Here is a 17,958-nt window from a genome sequence, read left to right as displayed (position 1 = left end):
TGGAGATTTGATGTAGCTGGGGAGATTTTTAAACTACAACACGCTCTCCCCACTTGAGCCAGAATCAGAGCCAAAGGTATCTGTAACTTTAAAAACTTCCTAGATGATTCCACTGTCCTCCAACTCTTATTAGCACAAACAAACAAGAAAACAAAGAAAAACCCTCACTGTTTTAAGTAATTGAGGATGACTGCTTTTATGACAAGTCAAAGGAGGAAAACAAAACCTATTGTACAGTCATATAATTGAATATTTTAGAACTGGAAAAAAAAAAACAACATAGATCACAATGCCCAGTCTCCTCATTTTATAGTTGAAGAAACTGAGCATTAGAAAGGTTTGATTACTTGGAGAGGATATGTTTGAACAATTAAAAGAAGTTTTCTATAACAAATGGAAATCACAATAGAAAGTTGAATCAATGAATGTTAATTTACAGTATCCTTTAGCAAAAAAGTATTGAGCACTTACTCTGTGGTAGGTATTCCAACTGTATGTATTATTTCTAACCCTCACACTGACTCCAGGAGACAAATGTCATTTTCTCTATTTTACAGATTGGGTAGAAAATGATAAAGGCACAGAGAGGTGAAGTAATCTTCCCAAGATGACATAAATAGTATTGGTAGAGCTGGGATTTGAATTCAGGCCGTCTAACCCCAGAGCCTGCACACCTAGTCCACGAGGTTGCACTCCTCTGCTGAGCTGCCTACCAGTTACTGTAAGTACAAATCTCTCTTTTCATGGAGCTAACATAAATAATTAAACAGTAAACCAATTATTAAATGTATACTTTCAAATTCTGATAAGTACCACAAAGCAGAGGAATAGCATTACAAGAGGGAACACCTAAATGTATGAGGTCAAGGAAGAGAAATGATATATAAGCCAAGGCTGAGAAGGGGCCATTCATGTGAAAAGAGTCTAAAGCACAGGAAGTAGTACATACAGAGGCCCTGAGATAGAAGAGTTTGGCCTCTCAAGGTAAGAAAGAAGGCCATTGCGACTGGAATGTGGGTAATATTCATAAATATACTAGAAAAGATAGGAGAGGTCGATGAGGAGGCCAGAGCGTGCAGAACCTTGTAGGCCGTTATAAGAGTTAAAGAGTGAATTTCATTCTCAGCGGGTGAGGGGGAGAGGAGGAGGTGAGCAGAGAGCACATGTTCTTCTCCCTGCATGTGCAGACCACCTGAATACACCACCTCATTTTTCTCCTGTTTGTTGTCATCTGCTAGTCCTTTGCCATCCCCCTTTCTTTATGTATGCTCTTCCTTTCCATGAAACTATGGCCATTAGTCACATAATGACATCAACTTTCACAAGATTACCCACTTGGGTCTCTAGTTTGTTTAATGCCACCATCTCTAATGTACGTTGCCCCATTCCACCCCAGGCACCCACACTGTGGTTATATCCTAGGCCCTGTGTTTTATCAGCAGAAATGGCTCCACCATCAAAATCTCAATTTCAAGCATTTCATTCTCCAGTCATCACTTGCAAGCATTCTAGCTCACTTGTTCAATACCCCACTGACAAAATTCTTGAACCTGATTAAGACCTCCATTCCATGGACCCCACCATTTTTTCACCATCAGCCCATCTTCTTTACCCCTCTCTCCCTAAATGTAAATACCAGTAGAAAATGAGATCCCTGGTTGATGTCACCATTTGACATGGATAACTAACCAGCTGAACATTGATGCAGAAAATCACACTGGAAAGTCGACTGATTTCACATAACACTCACGACCACAAACCCCAATTGCCCTCAAAACACCAGCAATCTGACCGCATTTCCCCATTGCTTTTCCGCTCTCCAAGAGGATTATTTTATACCTTTTCCTCACTCCTCAAGTTTCCCCCATTCCCCTCATTTGGTTACCTCACTTCATGTTTCATGGAGCAAATAAGAGTCATCAAACAGGAAATCACTCATCTTCTATCACCAAATCTATAAACCTTCCTGCATCAGCGCCCACTTTCTACTCCTTCCCCCTCCTTGAAATAGAAAATGTGTCCTTCCTCCTACTCAAGTTCAAACCTTGTTTTGGTGGATCCTGGCTCTCTGGCCTTCTCGAGATCTTCACTCTGTCATCATCCCCTCTCTCTCCCATATCATCAAGTCTCTATTTCTACCTGGCTGTGTCCATCAGCCTAAAAACATGTTCCAGTGTGTATTTTTAAAAGAAAGGAAGCAAACCTTCACCACTGGCCCAAGATTATACTTCATCTCCATTTCTCTACTTCACAGTAGAGAACCTCTCAAAAGTGTCCACTTCCTCAGCACCTGTTCTCTCCTCTATCCCCTACACTCTATCTTCTGACCCTATGAACCTACAGGTTGTCTGTCAGAGTTATCAGCACTACCATGTTGCCAAATCTAGTGGCCAGTTCTCTACTCCTCCTCTCAGTAGCATCTGATATACTTAAGCACTCCCGACCTGAAATACTCTCTCCCTTGTTTTTGTGACAATGTACTTCCCTGGTTTTCCTCTTAACTAATTGAAAACTCCTCTTCAACCCTCTGCCTGTATCTTCTTTCTCCATCTCAACTCTGGTTCTTCCTCTTCTGCCTTTACACTAAATGGAAGGGTTCTTCACTGCTTTTTCCAGAGTTGTTTCCTTCTCATAACTAAGTCTCTCTCTCTCTCTTTTTTTTTTCTCTCTCTCTCTCTCTGCTTCTCTCCAAACCCCCCAGATGAATACATAACATTCACGTGCTGAAAGTTTACATATCTGCCACCAAACTATTCTCTGACCTTTTGACTTATGTATCAATTGCCCCCTTGACATATTTCCTTGATATCTAATAGGCATCTCAGAACCAATCTCATCAAAATACACCTCTCGCTCTTTTCCCCAAATGTGATGCTCCCCTGGTTTGCCTCCCATTGCACTACCTGTTGCCTCATCTTTGTCTTATGCCTTTTCTTTTCCCCACCCACAGCCCAATAGTCAATTAGAAAATCTTGTCTTTATTCAATCTAGCTGTTTTTCTCCTAGATTCTGCTATCACTCTGGTCCGAGACACTATCATTTCTCCCCTGGGGAGCTCCAGTCTCATGTATGTGTTTCCTTAGGGCAAATGCTGATTGCAGGTGTGGCTGAGCCCCAAATCTAGGTGGATTGTGAGTTAGCAAGCACAGTGGTTTATATTTCCAAGGTAAAAGCTAGTTCATTTGGGTTCTAGACCATGAACTGTGTTTTCCCAACCTAAAGCGTTTCCCTTTCCTCTTACAGTTTCCCTGGGTCCTATCTAGTTGGACCTATTCTTCAGCCCTTCTTTCATACTAGAGTGTAAAAGACAAATGTAAGAGACAATGTTGCTTTTCACAGTTCTTAATCGGAATGAAAGCCTCAGTCAAAACTATACACATGTGAAATAATGAAATTCAGGCATCAACCAGCCAGAGGAACTACAAGAGGCAGTGTCAAGGTATATATTCCAATAGGCCTTTGTGTAGCCACCAAACCTACAAATGGTCCTACTGTGTACAAGACCTCAGAAGGAGAAAGATGTCTGGTAACATTAATGATCCACCAGCAATGGTGCTGGCCTGGCTAAGTACCATTCAGTGACTCTGTGTATGAAAAGTTACTGTTGTCTTCCAAGTGTGACCTGACTTCCTCTTCCATGATCCTAGAATCTGTCTTGCAAAAACTAGTGGCCACAAATAGGTGCATAATCTACAGTGTACTTTCAGTGGATGATTTGGAAAACACATTATTATTTAAAAAAGTTTAAAAAGAGAAAAACCAGGATAGCTTTCTGTGTGAGTAAATCCCCACAACACATTGATTGTGGAAAATAAAGCTAATTATCAGTCACATAATCTTTGCACTTATGAATTCTAATTCCTACAATAAACAACACTTCTTCAAATTGGCTTCTGACCACTGACTCATTTGGAAGAATTCATCTAAACACTAAAGACATAGAGGGACCTTCAAGATGGCAGAGGAATAAGACATGGAGATCACCTTCCTCCCCACATCTTCATGGGGAACACCTCCTACAGAACACCTACTGAATGCTGGCAGAAGACCTCAGACTTCCGAAAAGGCAAGAAAATCCCCACGAACCTGAGTAGGGTAAAAGAAAAAAGAAAAAAAGGAGACAAAAGAATAGGGACGGGACCTGCACCTCTGGGAGGGAGCTGTGAAGAAGGAAAAGTTTCCACACACTAGGAAGACCTTTCACTGACAGAGAAGGGGGGTGAGCGGGGGGGAAGCTTTGGAGCCATGGAGGAGAGCGCAGTAACAGGGGTGCAGAGGGCAAAGCAGAGAGATTCCGCACAGAGGATCGGTGCCAACCAGCACTCACCAGCTTGAGAGGCTTGTCTGCTCACCCACCAGGGCAGATGGGGGCTGGGAGCTGAGGCTCTGGCTTCGGAGATAAGATCCCAGGGAGAGGACTGGGGTTGGCTGCGTGAACACAGCCTGAAGGGGGCTAGTGCACTACTGCTAGCCAGGAGGGAGTTCGGGAAAAAGTTTGGACCTGCCTAGGAGGCAAGAGACCATCGTTTCAGGGTGCATGAGGAGAGGGGATCCTTCCTGGTCTGCCCACAGAAGGCAGAGCACTGCCTAAACGAGCTCCAGAGATGGGCGCAAGTGCGGCTATCAGCTCGGGCCCCAGAGACAGGCATGAAATGCTAACGCTGCTGCTGCAGCCAACAAGAATCCTGTGTGCAAGCACAGGTCACTATCCACACCTTGCCTCCCGGGAGCCTGTGCAGCCCGCCACTGCCAGGGTCCCGTGATCCAGGGACAACTTCCCCGGGAGAACACATGGTGCACCTCAGGCTGTTGCAACGTCATGCCAGCCTCTGCCACCACAGGCTCATCCCGCATTCCAATTATAACTACCATACCCCTCCCTCCCCATGACGTGAATGAGCAAGAGCCCCCTAATCAGTTGCTCCTTTAACCCCGTCCTGTCTGGGCAGGAACAGATACCTGAGGGCGACCTACACGCAGAGGTGGGGCCAAAACCAAAGCTGAACCCCGGGAGCTGTGCGAACGAAGAAGAGAAAGGGAAATCTCTCCCAGCAGACTCAGGAGCAGAGGATTAAATCCGCACAATCAACATGATGTACCCTTCATCTGTGGAATACCTGAATATACAACGAATCATATCAAAATTGAGGCGGTGGACTTTGGGAACAATTGTAGACTTGGGGTTTGCTGTCTGTGACTGATTTGTTTCTGATTTTTATGTTTATCTTAGTTTGGTTTTTAGTGCTTCTTATCATTGGTGGATTTGTTTATTGGTTTGGTTGCTCTCTTCTTTTTATTATTATTTTTTTTCTTTTAATAATATTTTTAATTTATTATTTTTTTCTTTCTTTTTTTCTCCCTTTTCTTCTGAGCCGTGTGACTGACAGGGTCTTGGTGCTCCAGTCTGGTGTCAGGCCTGAGTCTCTGAAGTGGGAGAGTGGAGTTCAGGATATCGGACCACCAGAGATCTCCTGGCCCCACATAATATCTATCAGCGAGAGCTCTCCCAGAGATCTCCATCTCAACACTAAGACCCAGGTCAACCCAACAGCCAGCAAGCTCCAGTGCTGGACGCTCCATGCCAAACAACTAGCAGGACAGGAACACAACCCCACCCATTAGCAGAGAGGCTTCCTAAAATCATACTAAGTTCACAGACACCCCAAAACACATGACTGGACGTGGCCCTGCCCACCAGAAAGACAAGATCCAACCCCACCCACCAGAACACAGGCACCAGTCCCCTCCACCAGGAAGCCTACACAAGCCACTGAACCAACCTCACCCACGGGGGCCAGACACCAAAAACAATGGGAACTACGAGCCTGGAGCCTGTGAAAAGGAGACACCAAACACAGTAAGTTAAACAAAATGAGAAGACAGAGAAATATGCAGCAGATGAAAGAGCAAGGTAAAAACCCACCAGACCAAACAAATGAAGACAAAACAGGCAGTCTACCTGAAAAAAAATTCAGAGCAATGATAGTGAAGATGATCCAAAATTATGGAAATAGAATGGAGAAAATACAAGAAACGTTTAACAAGGAACTAGAAGAACTAAAGAGCAAACAAAGAATGATGAACAACACAATAAATGAAATTAAAAATTCCCTAGAAGGAATCAATAGCAGAATAACTGAGGCAGAAGAACTGATAAGTGGCCTGGAAGATAAAATAGTGGAAATAACTACCGTAGAACAGAGTAAAAAAAAAGAATTAAAAGAATTGAGGACAGCCTCAGAGACCTCTGGGACAACATTAAATGCACCAACATTCAAATTATACGGGTCCCTGAAGAAGAAGAGAAAAAGAAAGGGACTGAGAAAATATTTGACAGGATTATACTTGAAAACTTCCCTAACATGGGAAAGGAAATAGTCAACCAAGTCCAGGAAGCGCAGAGTCCCATAAAGGATAAATCCAAGGATAAACAGGCCAAGACACATATTAATCAAACTATCAAAAATTAAATACAAAGAAAAAATATTAAAAGCAGCAAGGGAAAGGCAACAAATAACATACAAGGGAATCCCCGTAAGCTTAACAGCTGATCTTTCAGCAGAAACTCTGCAAGCCAGAAGGGAGTGGCAGGACATATTTAAAGTGATGAAAGGGAAAAACCTACAACCAAGATTACTCTACCCAGCAAGGATCACATTCAGATTTGAGGGAGAAATTAAAACCTTTACAGACAAGCAGAAGTGAAGAGAATTCAGCAACACCAAACCAGCTTTACAACAAATGCTAAAAGAACTCCTCTAGGCAGGAAACACAAGAGAAGGAAAAGACGTACAAAAACAAACCCAAAACAATTAAGAAAATGGTAATAGGAACATACATATAGATAATTACCTTAAATGTAAATGGATTAAATGCTCCAACCAAAAGACATAGACTGGCTGAATGGATACAAAAACAAGACCCATATATATGCTGTCTACAAGAGACACACTTCAGACCTAGGGACACATACAGACTGAAAATGAGGGGATGGAAAAAGATATTCCATGCAAATGGAAATCAAAAGAAAGTTGGAGTAGGAATTCTCATATCAGGAAAATAGACTTTAAAATAAAGACTATTACAAGAGTCAAAGAAGGACACTACATAATGATCAAAGGAACAATCCAAGAAGAAGATATAACAATTGTAAATGTTTATGCACCCAACATAGGAGCACCTCTCAGTACCTAAGGCAAATGCTCAGAGCAATAAAAGTGGAAATCGACAGTAACACAATCATAGTAGGGGACTTTAGCACCCCACCTTCACCAATGGACAATCCAAAATGAAAATAAATAAGGAAACACAAGCTTTAAAGGACACATTAAACAAGATGGATTTAATTGATATTTATAGGACATTCCATCCAACAACAACAGACTACACTTTCTTCTCAAGTGCTCATGGAACATTCTCCAGGATAGATCATATCTTGGGTCACAAATCAAGCCTTGGTAAATTTAAGAAAATTGAAATCGTATCAAGTATCTTTTCCGACCACAACGCTATGAGACTAGATATCAATTACAGGAAAAGATCTGTAAAAAATACAAACACATGGAGGCTACACAATACACTACTTAATAACGAAGTGATCACTGAAGAAATCAAAGGGGAAATCAAAAAATACCTAGAAACAAATGACAATGGAGACATGACGACCCAAACCTATGGGATGCAGCAAAAGCAGTGCTAAGAGGGAAGTTTATAGCAATACAAGCCTACCTCAAGAAACAAGATACATCTCAAATAAACAACCTAACCTTACACCTAAAGCAATTAGAGAAAGAAAAATAAAAAAAACCCAAAGTTAGCAGAAGGAAACAAATCATAAAGATCAGATCAGAAATATATGAAAAAGAAATGAAGGAAATGATAGCAAAGATCAATAAAACTATAAGCTGGTTCTTTGAGAAGATAAACAAAATTGATAAACCACTAGCCAGACTCATCAAGAAAAAAAGGAAGAAGACTCAAATCAACAGAATTAGAAATGAAAAAGGAGAAGTAACAACTGACACTGCAGAAATACAAAGGATCATGAGAGATTACTACAAGCAACTATATGTCAATAAAATGGACAACCTGGAAGAAATGGACAAATTCTTAGAAAAGCACAACCTTCTGAGACTAAACCAGGAAGAAACAGAAAATATAAACAGACCAATCACAAGCACTGAAATTGTAACTGTGATTAAAAATCTTCCAACAGACAAAAGCCCAGGACCATATGGCTTCACAGGCAAATTCTATGAAACATTTAGAGAAGAGTTAACACCTATCCTTCTCAAACTCCTTCAAAATATAGCAGAGGGAGGAACACTCCCAAACTCATTCTACGAGGTCACCATCAGCCTGATACCAAAACCAGACAAATATGTCACAAAAAAAGAAAAATACAGGCCAATATCACTGATGAACATAGATGCAAAAATCCTCAACAAAATACTAGCAAACAGAATCCAACAGCACATTAAAAGTATCATACACCATGATCAAGTGGGGTTTATCCCAGGAATGCAAGGATTCTTCAATATATGTAAATCAATCAATGTGATACACCACATTAACAAATTGAAGGAGAAAAACCATAAGACAATCTCAATAGATGCAGAAAAAAGCTTTCAACAAAATTCAACACCCATTTATGATAAAAAAAAAAAACTCTCCAGGAAGTAGGTATAGAGGGAACCTACCTCAACATAATAAAACCCATATATGACAAACCCACAGCCAACATCGTTCTCAATGTTGAAAAACTGAAAACATTTCCTCTAAGATCAGGAAAAAGACAAGGTTGCCCACTCTCACCACCATTACTCAACACAGTTTTGGAAGTTTTAGCCACAGCAATCAGAGAGGAAAAAGAAATAAAAGGAATCCAAATCAGAAAAGAAGTAAAACTGTCACTGTTTGCAGATGACATGATACTATACATAGTGAATCCTAAAGATGCTACCAGAAAACTACTAGAGCTAATCAATGAATTTGATAAAATAGGGTACAAAATTAATGCACAGAAATTTCTTGCATTCCTATACACTAATGATGAAAAATCTGAAAGAGAAATTAAGGAAACATTCCCATTTACCACTGCAACAAAAAGAATAAAATAACCTAGGAATAAACCTACCTAAGGAGACAAAAGACCTGTATGCAGAAAACTATAAGACACTGATGAAAGAAATTAAAGATGATACAAATAGCTGGAGAGATATACCCTGTTCTTGGATTGGAAGAATCAATATTGTGAAAATGACTCTGCTACCCAAAGCAATCTACACATTCAATGCAATCCCTATCAAACTACCAATGGCATTCTTCACAGAGTTAGAACAAAAAATTTTACAATTCATATGGAAACACAAAAGACCCCAAATAGCCAAAGCAATCTTGAGAAAAAAAAAATGGAGTTGGAGGAATCAGGCTCCTCGACTTCAAACTATACCACAAATCTACAGTAATCAAGACAGTATGGTACTGGCACAAAAACAGAAATATAGATCAGTGGTACAGGATAGAATGCCCAGAGATAAACCCACGCACATATGGACACCTAATTTACAACAAAGGAGGCAAGAACATACAATGGAGAAACGACAGCCTCTTCAATAAGTGGTGCTGGGAAAACTGGACAGCTACATGTAAAAGAATGAAATTAGAACACTCCCTAATGCCATACCCAAAAATAAACTCAAAATGGATTAAAGACCTAAATGTAAGGCCAGACACTTTAAAACTCTTAGAAGGAAACACAGGCAGAACACTCTATGACATAAATCACAGCAAGATCCTTTTTGACCCACCTCCTAGAGAAATGAAAATAAAAACAAAAATAAACAAATGGGACCTAATGAAACTTAAAAGTTTTTGCAGAGCAAAGGAAACCATAAACACGACGAAAAGACAAACCTCAGAATGGGAGAAAATATTTGCAAACGAAGCAACTGACAAAGAATTAATCTCCAAAATATACAAGCAGCACATGCAGCTCAATTTCAAAAAAACAAACAACCCAATCCAAAAATGGGCAGAAGACCTAAACAGACATTTCTCCAAAGAAGTAATACAGATTGCCAACAAACACATGAAAGGATGCTTAACATCACTAATCATTCGGGAAATGCAAATCAAAACTACAATGAGATATCATCTCACACCAGTCAGAATGGCCATCATCAAAAAATCTACAAACCATAAATGCTGGCGAGGGTGTGGAGAAAAGGGAACCCTCTTGCACTGTTGGTGGGAATGTAAATTTATACAGCCACTATGGAGAACAGTATGGAGGTTCCCTAAAAAACTAAAAATAGAACTACCATAGGACCCAGCAATCCCACTACTGGGCATACACCCTGAGAAAATCATAATTCAAAAGGAGTCATGTACCAAAATGTTCATTGCAGCTCTATTTACAATAGCCAGGACATGGAAGCAACCTAAGTGTCCATCAACAGATGAATGGATAAAGAAGATGTGGCACATATATACAATGGAATATTACTCAGCCATAAAAAGAAACGAAATTGAGTTATCTGTAGTGAGGTGGATGGACCTAGAGTCTGTCATACAGAGTGAAGTGAGTCAGAAAGAGAAAAACAAATACCGTATGCTAACACATATACATGGAATCTTAAAAAAAAATGGTTCTGAACAACTTAGGGGCAGGACAGGAATAAAGATGCAGCCGTAGAGAATGGACTTGAGGACACAGGGAGGGGGAAGGGTAAGTGGGACGAAGTGAGAGTAGCACTGACATATATACACTACCAAATGTAAAATAGATAGCTAGTGGGAAGCAGCTGCATAGCACAGGAAGATCAGCTCCATGCTTTGTGACCACCTAGAGGGGTGGGATAGGGAGGGTGGGAGAGATATGCAAGAGGGAGGGGATATGGGGATATATGTATACATATAGCTGATTCACTTCGTTATACAGCAGAAACTAACACAACATTGTATAGCAATTATACTCCAATAAAGATGTTAAATAAATAAATAAATACTAAAGACATAAAACGGCTCTTCACTGAATGGATGGTGTTTTGAGCCTCAGTCAAAATAATTAATTGAGATCCTACAGATACAAAACCATAAGGAAAGACACATTGGAAATTCAGACAGAGAGACTTTGATTAAAATGTGAATTTCATATTGTGGCTGGTTTCTTATTTATGGCAATACATTGGAGCACTTGATGATCAGGGAGCATTTCAGTTTGACAGCATTTGTTGAGGTGTCTCTGTTGAAGTGGCTAAAACTTATCACAATAAATACAAAATTGATTTTTTAGATTGCATTTTTCAAAAGAAATAATCTAAGTCACTTTTATGTTACTTGCACATAAATTCAACTCTTTTAACCTGAAGCCAGCATCTTTAGAAATATAATTATTTTTCTAGCTCAAAATAGCAAGATGATAAAAGCCAGCACTCTGCATGATTTGTAAGCATATCTAATCCTTACTTCTCTAGACACTCATTTTTTTAAAATAAATTTATTTATTTTTGGCAGCATTGAGTGTTCATTGCTGCACATGGGCTTTCTCTAGTTGCAGTGAGCGTGGGCTATTCTTCATTGTGGTGCGCAGGCTTCTCATTGCGGTGGCTTCTCTTGTTGAGGAGCGTGGGCTCTAGGTGCGCGGGCTTCAGTAGTTGTGGCACTCAGGTTCCGTAGTTGTGGCTCACGGGCTGTAGGGTGCAGGCTTAGTAGCTGTGGCGCACGGGCTCCATGGCATGTGGGATCTTCCTGGACCAGAGATCAAACCTGTCCCCTGCATTGGCAGGTGGATTCTTAACCACTACGCCACCAGGGAAGTCCCTCATTTTCTAATTTATGGATTTAGCACACTTTCAGTTGTTTTTCTAGCTTGTTTTCTGCTCCCTTTGAGCCATTTCAGTGTTTATTTGCAACAAATTCAGAGAAATCAAGGGTAACTAAGGAGGTAGAAGGCAAGTTCAGTCAATTTTCCTGTGTTTTCTGGTAATAATGTCATTGGGATTAATGGCTGGCTGGTGGTTTTTCATTCACATGTACCCAATTTCTTTCCATATCAGCACTGATCCTTGGCCAACAATGAGTGATGAATGACTGTAGCCAAGAAAAGCTTGGCTCTTATGAAGTTAAATATACATTCACTATGTGAGCCAGCAACCCAACTAGGCATTTGCCTAAGAGAAATAAAGCCATAGGTCCACACAAACATCTGTAGATAAATGTTTATAGTAGCTTTAGCGATTATCACTAAAAACTGGAAAATACATAAATGTCCATCAATGGGTGAATGGATAAATAAGTCGTTTATAGAACACAGCTCAGCATTAAGAAGGAAGGAACTGCCAATACATGTAACAAAATGAATGAGACTCGAAACACTACATATTATATGGTTCCATTTAAATGACATTTTGAAAGAGGTAAAACTATAATATGGACCAAAGCAGACCAGTGGTTTCAAGGGCTGAGGGTCAAAGAGGAATGACTAAAAACGGACATAAGGAAACTTTCTGTGGGGATGGAAAAGTTCTATACCTTGATTTCCACGGTGCTTACACAACACTGTATACATTTGTCAAAATTCATTAGAACTGTACACACGAAAAGGGTGAATTTCACTGTGTAGAAATTACATATTAGTAAACTCACTTTATTTTCATAACATTGTCACTGACCTCAGGAAGCCTACAGATGGTGGATAAGACAAGGCCAGTGAAAAAACAATTCACAGAAACAGACTCACAGACTTTGAAAACAAACTTATGGTTACCAAAGGGGAAAGGTGGGGGAGGGATAAATCAGGAGCTTGGGGTTAACATACACACACTACTATATATAAAATCGATAACCAACAAGGACCTACTATATAGCACAGGGAACTATACTCAGTATTCTGTAATAACCTAAATGGGAAAAGAATCTGAAAGAGAACAGATATATATGTATGTATAACTGAATCACTTTGCTGTACACCTGAAACTAACACAACATTGTAAATCAACTGTACTCCAATAAAAGTTTTTAAAAAAGATAAAAGGAAAAGACAATTCACAATACCCAAGTTTTTTTTTTAGGCTCATTTTTTATTGAAGTATAGTTGATACATAGCATTACATAAATTACAGGTGTACAATATAGTGATTCACAATTTTTAAAGGTTATACTTCATTTATAGTTATTATAAAATATTTGCTATATTCCCCATGTTGTACAATATATCCTTGTAGCTTATTTTATACCTAATAGTTTGTACCTCTTAATCTCCTAGCCATGTATTGCCCCTCCCCCCTTCCCTCTCCCCACTGGTAACCACTAGTTTGTTACCTATATCTGTGACTCTGCTTCTTTTTTGTTATATTCATTAGTTTGTTGTAATTTTTAGATTCCCAAGATATTCCCATTAGTGATATCATACAGTATTTGTCTTTCTCTATCCGACTTATTTCCAAGTAAATCTTTTAAAAAAACTAGAATAACTTATAAGACAGGCAGTGTTATAACCTCCCTTTATGTGATTCCTCATGGGTTTAATTATGGGGCAAATGGAATGTAGGAATTATCACGTATGAAGTCATATTTTGAGACATTTCTAATGGTGTCACTTCAACACACAGGAAATTACTTTTGAAGTTTGTGAGAGTGACATAGGTTGAATTTTTAAATAATAGTTGATGAAATTAATCAAATTATAAAGAGTTGAAATAATCTTTAGCATCAGGGAGACTTACCTTGTGGAAACAAAGGGTACCTTTCTAGAGGTTATTCTCTTGTCATAAATGATGTGATTTTATCACAATTATGCAGTTAACTTATTACTTATTATGAGACCTGCAGTCTACTTATCACCTGTAAAAAGGACCTAAGTTATTATTTTGGATGGGTGACTCTCAGTGTTTAATAGGTTATAGATGAGGCTGCACACTGAGCTGTGAATTTAGTTTTGCAGACCTTCCTCTTGCTCCCCTGGTGTGAGCTGTCTTGGTTTACTGTCATGCCACAGGGTGGAGGGCTTGTCAGTGATTTCTCTTTTCCAAATGTATGCCAGAGCTACTCCCCTACTCTCCCACCACTGCACCCACACTCCATCCCGCAGCTGATGAGTGAACTCAGAATTGCCTTTCTCAAGGTGTTGCCCAGGGATATCATCTTACAGTTACTGCCAAGCAGTACCCTCCACAGAATTAGGCAAGGAAGACAGTTTATGAGAATTGCCTCAATATAGGGTTTTTCAAACCTTTGAACTAGACTCACAGTAAGAAATTCATTTTGCATCATGACCCAGTACACCCATTTGAAAGAAATCATGAAACGTTTCTCAAGACACACTGATTTTTCTATTTTGTACTCTTCTACTTTTTTTTCCCCCCTTTTTAAATGTTGGTTGCCGCTCACTGAATTAATTTTATTATCCTCTAACAGATGCAACCTGTAGCTTAAAAATCAGTGTCCTCAAGGATATGAAACTTACCATTCATCTAAATATTATATAATCCAAATTACAGTAGATCATTAGGGAGTATTTCACTTTGACCACATTATACGGTAAGTACCCCTTCCACTCTCCCATCCCTATGAACCTGAATTGTTTTTACTGATTTGCACTTTGGCTTAATACCATAAGCCCACATGAAAATGATCCCTACTGTTAATCATCAAGAATGTTGGTAAAGACTTTGTTTGTTACGCTACCTAGTGTTTCCTCTTTGAGGGCCAAGGCTAGAAAAAAGTCTTTCTGGTCTCACTGTAGGAATAATGGTGATTATTCTAGGTGACTGGCGTATTTTTCCTTCCTCATATTGCCAGTTAGAAGTCTTAGTTTCCACTCACAGCCTGCCTCTAACAAGTACATGTGATTTTGTGGTGAGAATTTGGGCACTTAACCTCATTCCTAATTCCCTTCTACTTTCCTATCCTTTATATTTTCCATTGCCTCCTATTTCTTACTGCTCTTATATTTATTTTAACTTATTCTTTATATCTTTGCATGCCACTTTATATCTTTGTGAAACAGAAGAGAAGAAGAAAGAGGAGAGAGAGCAAAGTAGGGAGGAAGACAGAGAGAGAGAGAGATTAGTTTCCATAAATGATGACAAGACAGATTTTTAAACCTTCACTTCTTACATTTTCAAACTGAAATTAACACGAAGGTAAAAATTCAGAACACTTTGTCCTACCTGTATCAGAAACAATAATTATAAGAGAAATCATTTTGCTGATATTTTAAAGCTAATAAAAAATGGTTTTAGCATTTTATCTAAAATTAAAATATTCCATATGCAATGATAAACACTGCCTGGGCCAGTAAGAAATAACTTCAAGCAAAGGCTGCCTTCTATAATTGTATATGATTTGCCATAATACTACAGAGTACAGTATTTTCTTCATGGCCCAAGAGAACAGTGCTGAAACACTACACGGTACCTAAATTGAAAGAAAAATTTCCTCTGAGAGAAGAAAATAACATGGATTTTACCAGTGGTCAAGGTGACTGTGGCTTCCAGTACATTTCTAAATAAAAAAATAAGTCAGGATATTAGAGGACAGATAAAATCAACTATGAAAATGCGTGTTTGGCTCCATTTATTTAAGACCTCCCTGAAGTAGTTCAAAACCAAGGAAATTATTTGGCAACATCAACAATGAAGCAGAATTAATTTTCTGATAATGTTATAGAAAATCAAATCAAACTTAGCTTTGTTTAAGTAGCACACAGCCTGATAAGTTGATTTATTAAATCTATATTAGTTGAGCAGATGAAATATTAATATCCATCCCACAATTTTTCAAGCAACTTTTATGATCTCTTTGTAGTGTATTTGTAACTTTAAGGACACTGGTATATAAGTGAGGAAGGATAATTCTACAGGCAGCCCTCGGCCCTCAGCTTCAGTGGGGGATTGGTTCAAGGACCCCCAAGGATACCAATGTCCAAGTCCCTCATATAAAATGGCACATTATTTGCATATCCCTACAGGCATCCTCCTGTATACTTTAAATCATCTCTAGTTTACTATAATACCAAATACAATGTAAATGCTATGTAATAGTTGTAAATACAATGCAAATAGTAGCTAATGCATGGCAAATTCAAGTTTTACTTTTTGGAGATTTCCAAAATTTTTTTTAATATTTTCAGTCCATGGTTGGTTGAATCCATGGATGCTTAACCACAGATACAGAGGGTCAACTATAATTCCTTTAATAGCCCACCTAGCCTGATGCTTCCTTCATTTCACTCATCCACCCACCCCACTCTACCCAGCTCTGATTACAACTATATTGTGATATCCATACAAAGATGAAAGGACAGGCAGTTGGGAACAAAAATAACCTGATGAAGCAATTTAAGAATGAAAATATTTCTAAGTATAACATTTATTCTAAGTATAAATTTCAATAAACAGTAATAGGCGAAAAAGGTTGATGAAAGGATTGTAATTATGCTACACAATAGCAGATTAATTACTTAGTACTTTCAGCTTATAATGAATAGTCTCAATATGGCTAAGTTTTAAGTTATGTCAAGAAATTAACTTTGAGCCATCATGTGATAGCTGAAAAATTACTTTGTGGGAGAAAAGATAAAACAAGAGATTGCTTCTGCTTTCTTTTTTTTTTTTTATGTGTTTCATTTTATTTTATTTTTGAATTTTATTTATTTTTTTATACAGCAGGTTCTTATTAATTATCTATTTCATACATATTAGTGTATATATGTCAATCCCAATCTCCCAGTTCATCCTACCACCACCACCCCCCCACCCAATTTTCCCCCTTGGTGTCCATACGTTTGTTATCTACATCCGTGTCTCTATTTCTGCCTTGCAAACCAGTTCATCTGTACCATTTTTCTAGATTCCATATATATGCGTTAATATATGATATTTGTTTTTCTCCTTCTGACTTACTTCACTCTGTATGACAGTCTCTAGGTGCTTCTGCTTTCTAATAGCACTCACTTTTGGGAATCATGTCTCTAAGCTCCTCTGGTTTCCTTGAAGATCCTCCAGTCTCCTCTAATATCACCCTTCAGTCTCCATTCGCTTTCATCCTCTTTCAGCCTCCTTGATCCAATCTCTGAAAGACTTAGCACTAAGCCTTGGCCGTCTTCTCTGCATACCTCATCCTCTCTCCCAGATCATCTCAGTCACTCCCGGAGTTTTACACACCATCTACATGCTAATGGCTCCCAAAGGTATATTCTAGACTCAACCACTCCTTTGCCCTCTGACTTGAAGAGCCCTTCATCCAGTCAATACTTATTGAGTTACTGAGTGCCCGTGATGTACAAGGTATTAACCTGGGTCTGGGGATATGGTGGCGAGCTGAACAAAGTCCCTGCTTCCACGAAGCTTATCTTCTAGTGAGGAAACAGGCCATAAAGACAATAAACAAGTAAAATATTTATGTGTTAGAAGCAATAACTTCTAGGGAGAAAAATTAATCAGGATCCAGGGAGAGAGTGTTAAAGTTGAAGGTGGGAACCATTCTAGGTAGAGGGGCCAGAGAAGAAGCTCTGAGTTGAAATTTGATCACAGAGCTGAATGGAGTAGGGGTAGGAGACAGGTGAAGATCTGTGGGAAGAGATTTTCAGGCAGAAAGTAGGGTGAGTGCAAAGGCCCTGAGGCAGGAATGACCTGGGGAGTTTCCACAAAGAGTAAGAAGACAAGTGTGCCTGAAGCAGTGAGTGAGGAGAAGAAAGGAGGAAGATGGGATCAGAGCAGTAAGCAGAAGCCAAAACAAGACCTCGCCGGCCATTATAAGAAATTGAGATTTTATTCTAACTGAGATGGGAAGCCAGTGGAGGGTTTCAAGAAGTGAATGATATGGTCTGATCTAGTTGTCTGCTTAATGTCTCTACTTGAATGCCTTACAAGCATCTCAAACTTAAGACGTTCGAAACAGAATTCTTCATCTTTCCACCACCAAAGTAAAACAAAATTATCCTATGTCTTCTCC

The sequence above is a fragment of the Eschrichtius robustus genome, chromosome 9 (genome assembly GCF_028021215.1).
Source record: "Eschrichtius robustus isolate mEscRob2 chromosome 9, mEscRob2.pri, whole genome shotgun sequence".
Taxonomy (NCBI): Eukaryota; Metazoa; Chordata; class Mammalia; order Artiodactyla; family Eschrichtiidae; genus Eschrichtius; species Eschrichtius robustus.
Note: the sequence above shows the minus strand (reverse complement) of the source record.